Source organism: Schistocerca americana, chromosome 1, assembly GCF_021461395.2.
Source record: "Schistocerca americana isolate TAMUIC-IGC-003095 chromosome 1, iqSchAmer2.1, whole genome shotgun sequence".
NCBI lineage: Eukaryota > Metazoa > Arthropoda > Insecta > Orthoptera > Acrididae > Schistocerca > Schistocerca americana.
In genome coordinates this window covers 1,003,159,413-1,003,168,983 of record NC_060119.1, presented here as the reverse complement: position 1 = coordinate 1,003,168,983, position 9,571 = coordinate 1,003,159,413, and the positions used below count along the sequence as shown (strand labels likewise).

At 43.5% G+C, this 9,571-nt stretch overlaps 1 pseudogene; it reads right to left on the bottom strand.

Moving 5' to 3' along the window:
* Positions 1-422: 422 nt before the first annotated feature.
* Positions 423-540, bottom strand: LOC124556374 (annotated as a pseudogene).
* Positions 541-9,571: the final 9,031 nt, after the last annotated feature.

The window sequence follows — 9,571 nt, the reverse complement described above, 5'->3', positions numbered from 1 at the left end:
GTACAGGGAAGAATCCCGGGAGATCTGGAGGATGCAATGTATTGCAGAGGTCAACATCAAAGGCTGGCATGCTGTGGATCACCAGTTCAAATACGATCTCCAGATATTATTTGTTATTTAGCTTATCACTTCTGGAAGGTTCTTGAAATATCTTATGTTTGTACATTCTGGAATATTGTATGTCTGCATAAATACCTGCATCTCGGAATATTTCCTCCTCCCGAACAGGCCATGAAGGCCCAACAGTACCGACCGGCCGCCGTGTCATCCCCGGCCCATAGGCGTCACTGGATGCGGATATCGAGGAGCATGTGGACAGCACACCGCTCTCCCGGCCGTATGTCAGTTTATGAGATCAGAGCCGATACTTCTCAATCAAGTAGCTCCCCAGTTTGCCTCACAAGGGCTGAGTGCACCCCGCTTGCCAACAGCGCTCGGCAGACCGGATGGTCACCCATCCAAGTGCTAGCCCAGCCTGACAGCGCTTAACTTCGGTGATCTGACGGGAACCGGTGTTACCACTGCAGCAAGGCCGTTGGCTCGGAAGATTTGAATTTTGTACAAATAGTTGCACTCTCCATACAGGAGTCAGTTCTGTTCTGGTTGTACGCTTGTGCTCACGGTAAACATGCTTTCAGTACTAACTGTTGTATTTCATTGATGACCTTGCTTTCAGATTTCGACTTAAGTGTGGCTACGAAGGGCAGTACAAAAGTCATCTCTGTCACAAGCCGAGAACTTTTCACATTGTATAGGGGATCATCACAAAGTGTCAATTATCACCTAGAAAAACAAAGTTATCAAACATCCATGTAATCGATTCCCCTCAATGGGCAATGAATTCACAACCTTCAGTGAAGGTGCACATATACATTCGAACTCCAGCGGAATCTGAAATCAGAAAGCGTGGAGGACATGGACGGGGACTATGGGTAGGTGGCGCTACGTGGGAATGTGAGTTGGCCAAGGAGCGTGCCGAGGTAGTCTGCTCATTTTACACCATTTTACTATTGAATTTATTGCATTTGATAAGAGAATTATTCACTAATGAAGTAAAAATCAGACGCAACTTTTGACTAATTCGTTTATTACCATAAAAACAAACTTGCGAAATCTTAATTAATGACAAAGTATAAATATACTGCATGATAAATTTAAAGAATCACTTTTTCAAGACTGATAATTGTCTTTGATTCATAGGCATAAGTTCGAAATTTGGTTCAAAGATGCCTACAACCTTCCTCTGTAATGGTGCAAAAGAGTGGTGCCCTGTGACGTCACCTCAGACTCGGTGACGCCTCAAACGGCAAGATGTCGACACAAGCAAAACAAAAGACCACAACTCAGAAGTTCATGTGAACTGTAAGGTAGGTGATGTCACTTCCAGCTTGCACAGTGCGTTGCTGACAGCTACGCCACATTCGTAACCCACCTTCAGCTCTTATCTACAGAAATCGGAACTCATTTGATCAGGCCACTGTTTTCCAGCCGTCTAGGGTCCAACTGATCCAGTCCTGAACACAGAATAGGCGATGGAGGCGAGGTCATGCTGTTAGCCAAAACACTCGCATCGGTCGTCTGCTGCCATAGCGCATTTACGCCGAAATTAGCCACGTTGTCCTAATGGATACGTTCGCCGCACGTCCCACATTGAATTCTGCGGTTATTCCACGCAGTGTTGCTTGTCTGTTAGCACTGACAACTCTAAGCAAACGCCGCTGCTCTCGGTTGTTAAGTGAAGGTCGTCGGCCACTGCGTTGTCCTTTATGAGAGATAATATCTGAGATTTGGTATTCACAACACACTCTTGACACTGTGGATCTCGGAATATTGAATTTTCCCATGTGTCTAGCCCCAACTACCATTCCGCGTTCAAAGTCTGTTAATTCCTGCCGTGCATGAATCACCTGAATACAAATAACAGCTCGACCAACGCACTGCCCTTTTATACCTCATGTGCGTTATGCTATCGGCATCTGTATATGTGCATATCGGTGTCGCATTACTTTGCTACCTCTGTTAGAAGCTAATGCATGGCAAAGTTACAGGAGGAGGATCGAATTAGATGCACGTGTGTTCTAACATAGTACCGAATGGTTATTCCGTCTATTAATTGCCTACAATCGTTAATCATTTGTTATATAAAGTCAGAAATGAGCGATGAATATAAGTGTCCGCTGATGGACTGCAAATACATATCCTAATTATTGATGAGATTCTAATATCCGATCTCTTAACATCCCGATGCTGCGTTCACGCTCACCATGATTTGTGATGCCATGTGAGTTGAGAGGTGTCGAGACGACAGGCTACGAACCAGTACAGCACTTGTGATGATCTGCTACTAACGATTGCTGACTGAAGAGGACCCAGTGCTGCACATGACAAAGACATACATGATCTGCCTAGTTGCTTTCCTCATGAAGATGTTCACTTCCTAACACCCCAGAATCGACTCGCCTGTTCTCCTTTGTTCAAAGCTGCCTTGCCATAATTTTCCTTCCAAAGAGTCGCGAGACCCAGTCATCTGTGAAACAGATCTCCAACATTCATTTCACGTCTCAGAGCCGTTGACCAATCTGGGCCTTATGTTAAATAGCTAGCCTCGCTACAGAGTCCACGAGAAATCAGAAAAACTGGGTGAGAGGCTAGTTCCTCACACTCTCGGCGCTTCCCGCAATCTTACTCTGTGTTGGCCGTTTTCAGAGGAATATCCACAGTCGGCAGACCTTATCACAGGAGCGAATCCGACACAAATGGCTATGAGCACTATGGGACTTAACTTCTGAGGTCATCAGTCCCCTAGAACTAAGAACTACTTAAACCTAACTAACCTAAGGACATCACACACACCCATGCCCGAGGTAGTATTCGAACCTGCGATCGTAGCGGTCGCGCGGTTCCAGACTGTAGCGCCTAGAACCGCTCGGCCACACCGGCCGGCCGAATTCGGCACACTATAGACGCCAAACTTCAGACAGCCTACCACTTCATTCTCCAGGTGTTTCGTGGCCCCGACTCACAATCTACAGCCCCTAGCACAGCCGCAGTTACTGGACTGCTCTCTGGGCCTTTATTCTCAGAGACACTGAGGACGTCACTTCTGCCAAGCGGACCAGAGGCTTACTATTAGCCCGTCCCTAGTGCCCATGAAGCTCATGGTTCGCTTCCTGATTCAGAAGTAAACGTTACCAGCACCAAGTTATTTGGAGTGTTAACTGAAAAAATGAAAATCGGTTTGGTCACCCACTTCAATGGAAGTAAACCTTTCCAATAGTTAACCTCATATCCGTGTCCATGTTACCTACTACTTTCTGATCCAATTATGCAACTGAATATTTATGAAGTATGAATAATTATGAAGTATGAATAATTATGAAAAGAGACGCGCCAAATGGCTTGCAATATCTCATTTATGCTTGTTAGGGGTAAAACGCCACAACAGCAATCTACCGAAATCTCCTAACCAGGTCGTGGGACGCTGTCGAGGCGTGTTTTTGCTCCGAGACAATGCACCAGCCCGTTCTGCAATGGAACACAGTCACTCATGCTGTTTATTTGAACTATCAAATATCGTCTCGCCCCTGATTCGCCTAGCATGAAACGCAACGACGTTTGCCGCTATTGACATATAAATAAACCATTGCGCCGTGGGCTTTGTTGGAATGACAACGGGTTGGATCCCGAGCTGGAACGTTTCCTTAATAGGCATAACTCAGACTTTTACAACAAAGGTCTCCGCCAAGTCATCCATCGTGGAACATACGTGCCGCTCTGAATGATGAATATGTAAAAAAGGATAATACGTCCACCAGGTTTTATCGTCGAAGCATGATTTTTTCGAAGTGATAATCAGAATCTTATGACCACCTCTCGCACTTGGTGAAGAAGTGTTGTTCAAACTGCATCTCATTAATGAGGAGCAAGTTAACATTACTGCAGCAAATGGTACACAACACTCTGAAAATTATGTACCCATTATCAACAGCATTCTGCTATGTTTGCAGAACCGTTGTGTCTCTATTTCATACAGTTCATCGCATTCTTCTTAATGCTGCGGTATGAGCTATCATTCAGCACATCACCCAGAATTTGAAATATTTCTTCCTCATCTACCTTCCCATGAACGCTTCTAAGACATTTTATAAGCCACTCCTTCTTAGTTAATATATTTCCTATCTTATTTCTTTTCCTCCTTTTTATCACATTCATTACATAGTTGTCACTACTCTCCAATTCTACTCAGAATCTGTTCATTTTCCACTCTGTCCACCAGACTTATTTTTTCCATCCTTCGCCGGCCGGGGTGGCCGAGCGGTTCTAGGCGCTACAGTCTGGAACCGCGCGACCGCTACGGTCGCAGGTTCGAATCCTGCCTCGGGCATGGATGTATGTGATGTTCTTAGGTTAAGTTAGGTTTACGTAGTTCTAAGTTCTACGGGACTGATGACCTCAGAAGTTAAGTCCCATAGTGCTCAGAGCCGTTTGAACCATTTTCCATCCTCCGCGACATCCTCATCTCAAAAGCCTCTATCTTTCTTCCTCTGTGTCGACGTGCAGCACCATACGTAACGCCCCATAAGGAGCCATGTACTCCCAATCCAGTTACATGAAGAATAAACTAAAACATTAATTATGATATAAAATTGAATTTTCACTCTGCTGCGGAGTGTGCGCCGATTTGAAATTTTCTGAGCTATTAAAACTGGGAGACTCAAGCCCAGGATCTCTGCCACTCATGGGCAATTGCTCTATCAAGTAAGCTCTCCATCAACGACTCACGGCCTACCCTCACAGCCTTACTTCATGTAGTACCTCATCTTCTACCTTCCAAACTTCACAGAAGTTCTCCTACAAACCTTGAAGGACTAGCACTCTTGGAAGGAAGGATATTGTGGAGATATGGCTCAGCCACAGTCCGGGGGATTGTTTTCAGAATGAATTTTCACTGTACAGCAAAATTTACGTTGATTTGAAACTTCCTAGAGATTAAAACTGTGTGCCGGCCCAGGCAAGTGCTCCACAGACTGAGGTAACCAAGCATGACTCACGACCCGCCCTCAGAGCCTTAATTCTATCAGTACCTCATTTCTTACCTGTCAGACTTCACAGAAATTCTCTTGTGTACCTGGCTTGATCTGTCTCCACAATATCCTTTCTTCCAGGAATAGAAGAACAGCAAGGTTAGGCGGCAGAACTTCTTTGGCGTTTGGAAGGCAGGAAATGAGATACTGGCGGAAGTAAGGCTTTGAGGACGAGTTATTGGTCGTGCTTGGGTATCTCAGTCGGCAGAACACTTGCCTGCGAAAGGCAAAGGTTCCTTCGAATGCTGAAATAATCACTTGTAGTGCAGTACATCAGCACAGAGTGTGAGAGTACCACAGATGTCATCTGGCTGGAATTATAGACAGCAGAAGTGCTGCAGGTCATCTCGGTGAGCATCAGAATGTCGTTACAGTCGAGTTGAGTTAGAATAGCAAAACATGCTCCCACAACTGAAGGCGGCTGCTCTTTCAACTGGAGCAGCTGTGCCTATGAAGTGTGAATCTTGGACTTACAAAGCATTGCAAACCACACACCATCGTAAAGACGACGATGACGTCACTGCTTGAATACCACAAGAGTTGTAGCACCTTCCTCATCCATGTCCCTTCAACTGTCGCCAACAGCTGACTGAGACTGGTCCTAGCTTGGTTTAGACACGCACTTTTCGATCGATGACGTCCAAAATTTATTAAATACGACTGCAAAACCTCAAATTATTCTGACAAAATTTGGGGTGGCACATTGTCTTGCGAAAGGTACAGGTCGACTACATCGTGTTTTAGGCGAACGAACAGATTTACGTAATTTCTTACATTGTATATGTTTAAAGTCCCTCACGCACGTAACAGTTTACTTATTATTGGAAGTAAATCAAGAACGATACAGCCAATATTTACATATCGCCATAAATGTGCATAAATGACAGCTAAAGAGTACAAATAGCAGGAAAATTACACCAGAATTCGATTACATAATTTAAAATATGCTACTACCTGCTGTCATGTTTGTTTGGGTAAGTCGTAAGATCATCGTGGAAAATAATTCCTCGCCTTCTGCCAGATACCTGCGATAGCTCTGTTCATAGATCTGACGTTTGCCCTGAAACAGCATACAAGTAACCTCTGGGGCCTCTGAAACAACATATGGCATCTTCAAAGTTGTCGAAAATACGAGACAGGAAAGATCGTAAGCGAAAATATACTCCTCTGTTTCCCTGTACAACAGTCACAACACTTTATGAGGGCTGTATCAGTCTGATATACACAGTCGCGACACATACTGCTGCTAAGGTTGTCACCGTTTAGCGGCTCCTAGGATCCAGACAAGTGGTCGTCGAACTTTTTTTCTGAAGGGGCAATACTGACATTGTGGCGTGACACGGCGGGCGGCATGTGTACCGATCTTTCAATTGGCAACCTATATAAATTGGTATGTTGTGTGTCCTTAACAGACTACACAGATGGCGCAACGAGCTGGCCGCCGGCCCCAAGTACTAATCGTTAAAAGCCGTTACCATTCGGAACACTTCGCGTCGACTATTCCCTGTTTCAGATTGCTGCCGCCCACAGGGAACCCAAAGTTGTGACACTGTAAATAACTGACGAAATGTTCTTGTGTCGTCTGTGGGGGCGCGTGATTAATTGTTGAATGACAGAAACTGCACTTTTACTTAAGTGCATTGTGCAACTTCAGACACGATCACAAATGTTTAATAATTTTTTATGTCATTTTTCTTCTACTCATTTCGTTGTATTACTACAGCCTTATTTTATTTTCGTATTCCTTTCGTAGGCATCGCATTTGAAGATGACAATCTCTCAAATGTGCCTTCACGAATCCATGTTTCTTCAGCGTCAAAATTACACCGTACCAGCTGATCGGCACGAATCGAGCGCGCCCGTGAGTTGTCTCGGCAGATGGTTTCTAATACCATTTAATAAAATGTGGCTGACAACAGTGGGCCGCCTTGATTCGGGCTGCATGCAGCTCAGGGGCCGCAGTTTGACGACCGCTGCTGTGATAATTGCTCTACTTTTTGCATGCGGAAATAAAAAGGTCGATGAAAAATTGATTAAAGGTTGTTGTTGTTGTTGTTGTTGTTGTTGTGGTCTTCAGTCCTGAGACTGGTTTGATGCAGCTCTCCATGCTACTCTATCCTGTGCAAGCTGCTTCATCTCCCAGTACCTACTGCAACCTACATCCTTCTGAATCTGCTTAGTGTATTCATCTCTTGGTCTCCCTCTACGATTTTTACCCACCACGCTGCCCTCCAATGCTAAATTTGTCATCCCTTGATGCCTCAGAACATGTCCTACCAACCGATCCCTTCTTCGAGTCAAGTTGTGCCACAAACTTCTCTTCTCCCCAATCCTATTCAATACCTCCTCATTAGTTACGTGAACTACCCACCTAATTTTCAACATTCTTCTGTAGCACCACATTTCGAAAGCTTCTATTCTCTTCTTGTCCAAACTATTTATTGTCCATGTTTCACTTCCATACGTGGCTACACTCAATACAAATACTTTCAGAAACGACTTCCTGACACTTAAATCTATACTCGATGTTAACAAATTTCTCTTCTTCAGAAACGCTTTCCTTGCCATTGCCAGTCTACTTCGACCATCATCAGATCATTTTGCTCCCCAAATAGCAAAACTCCTTTGCTACTTTAAGTGTCCCATTTCCTAATCTAATTCCCTCAGCATTACCAGACTTAATTCGACTACATTCCATTATCCTCGTTTTGCTTTTGTTGATGTTCATCTTATATCCTCCTTTCAAGACACTGTCCATTCCGTTCAACCGCTCTTCCAAGTCCTTTGCTGTCTCTGACAGAATTACAATGTCATCGGCGAACCTCAAAGTTTTTATTCCTTCTCCATGGATTTTAATACCTACTCCGAATTTTTCTTTTGTTTCCTTTACTGCTTGCTCAATATACAGATTGAATAACATCGGGGATAGGCTACAACCCTGTCTCACTCCCTTCCCAATCACAGCTTCCCTTTCATGTCCCTCGATTCTTATAACTGCCATCTGCTTTCTGTACAAATTGTAAATAGCCTTTCGCTCTCTGTATTTTACCCCTGCCACCTTTAGAATTTGAAAGAGAGTATTCCAGTCAACATTGTCAGAAGCTTTCTCTAAGTCTACAAATGCTAGAAACGTAGGTTTGCCTTTCCTTACTCTTTCTTCTAAGATAAGTCGTAAGGTCAGTATTGCCTCACGTGTTCCAATATTTCTACGGAATCCAAACTGATCTTCCCCGAGGTCGGCTTCTACCAGTTTCACCATTCGTCTGTAAATAATTCGCGTTAGTATTTTGCAGCTGTTGTAGGGAAGCAGCCTACTCACGCTGTAGTAAGTTCACATCAGTCTTTCCATTGTGTGCCAGCCAGTCCGCTGTAACTAGCTCTGACGTCATAAATGTTGCGCAATACATTAAAAATCAAGCAAATAACCTAAAACATTTCTAGCATGTCAGGAGTAATACTAAAACAACATGTGTTGAATATCAGTTCGATAACTTTAGCCATTTTCGAAATTTGGACGTTTTTCTGTAAAAATCATTGGCACAACAGAGAAGAGCTAGAAAATTAAAAATTTATAATTAGATTCACCTTTCATAATAATTTAATAAAAACTGTACTTTGGGTTTCACAAATTAAAATTTTAGTGGAAATTCATGATTTTCTGGTTTTTGTCTTAAAACTTAAGGAAGCAAGATAGATTAAGTAGGCTAATAAATAAGGCTAGGATGTTAATATTTAAGTAGAATGGAGATCCGCTATAACCATAAGGATGTGAGAAGTTTCATTTGAATACCTATAAAACTATAGCGATAGCGTATCTCCAAAGGGCCAGTTCAGAGCTCGTCTACTGGGTGCAGTGTAATTAAATTAATTCTCTCGCCCAAAATATTTAACTTAGCCACGTCAAACTTTTACTATGATTACTTACCTGTGTGCTGAATGCACATGTAAATTGAGAGCTGCATCGGCCATCAGCAAAAGAAGCTATGATTTATTCGGTACCTTAAAGTGGTGCATTACTAGCCCAGCGGCTAGTCGGGAGAGCCGATTTGATCAGGCGTTCCCTTAGCCGTCCGCACCGCGGCTTTATATATAAGAACGCTGCGCGAGGAAGATAGGCCCCAGTTCTCTCCAGACGCTGAATAGCACGTCATCTGTGTCGAGAGTCGCGTCGCGGCAGTATCATTGCTACAAACAGCCTCGGATGCCGTATTAAGTTACTCGGGATACGTGTAACCATGAATCATTTTCGAGTGAAGTGTTAATTCTGGGTTGACTTTAATTATCGATCTTCAGTTTGTGTATTGTCGTATTTTCACGTGCCGCCGCGGGACAAACATTCTAAGATTATTTAGCGTGGCGTTTGATGAACCTAATCATCAAATTATGGCGAGCATTCATTTAAATATTTAATTTGGACAGTTATAGTAGCATCAGCGCGTTAGACTCTGAACTGCTCTGTTAGTTAGATTGTGTGGATTCTTTTGTTT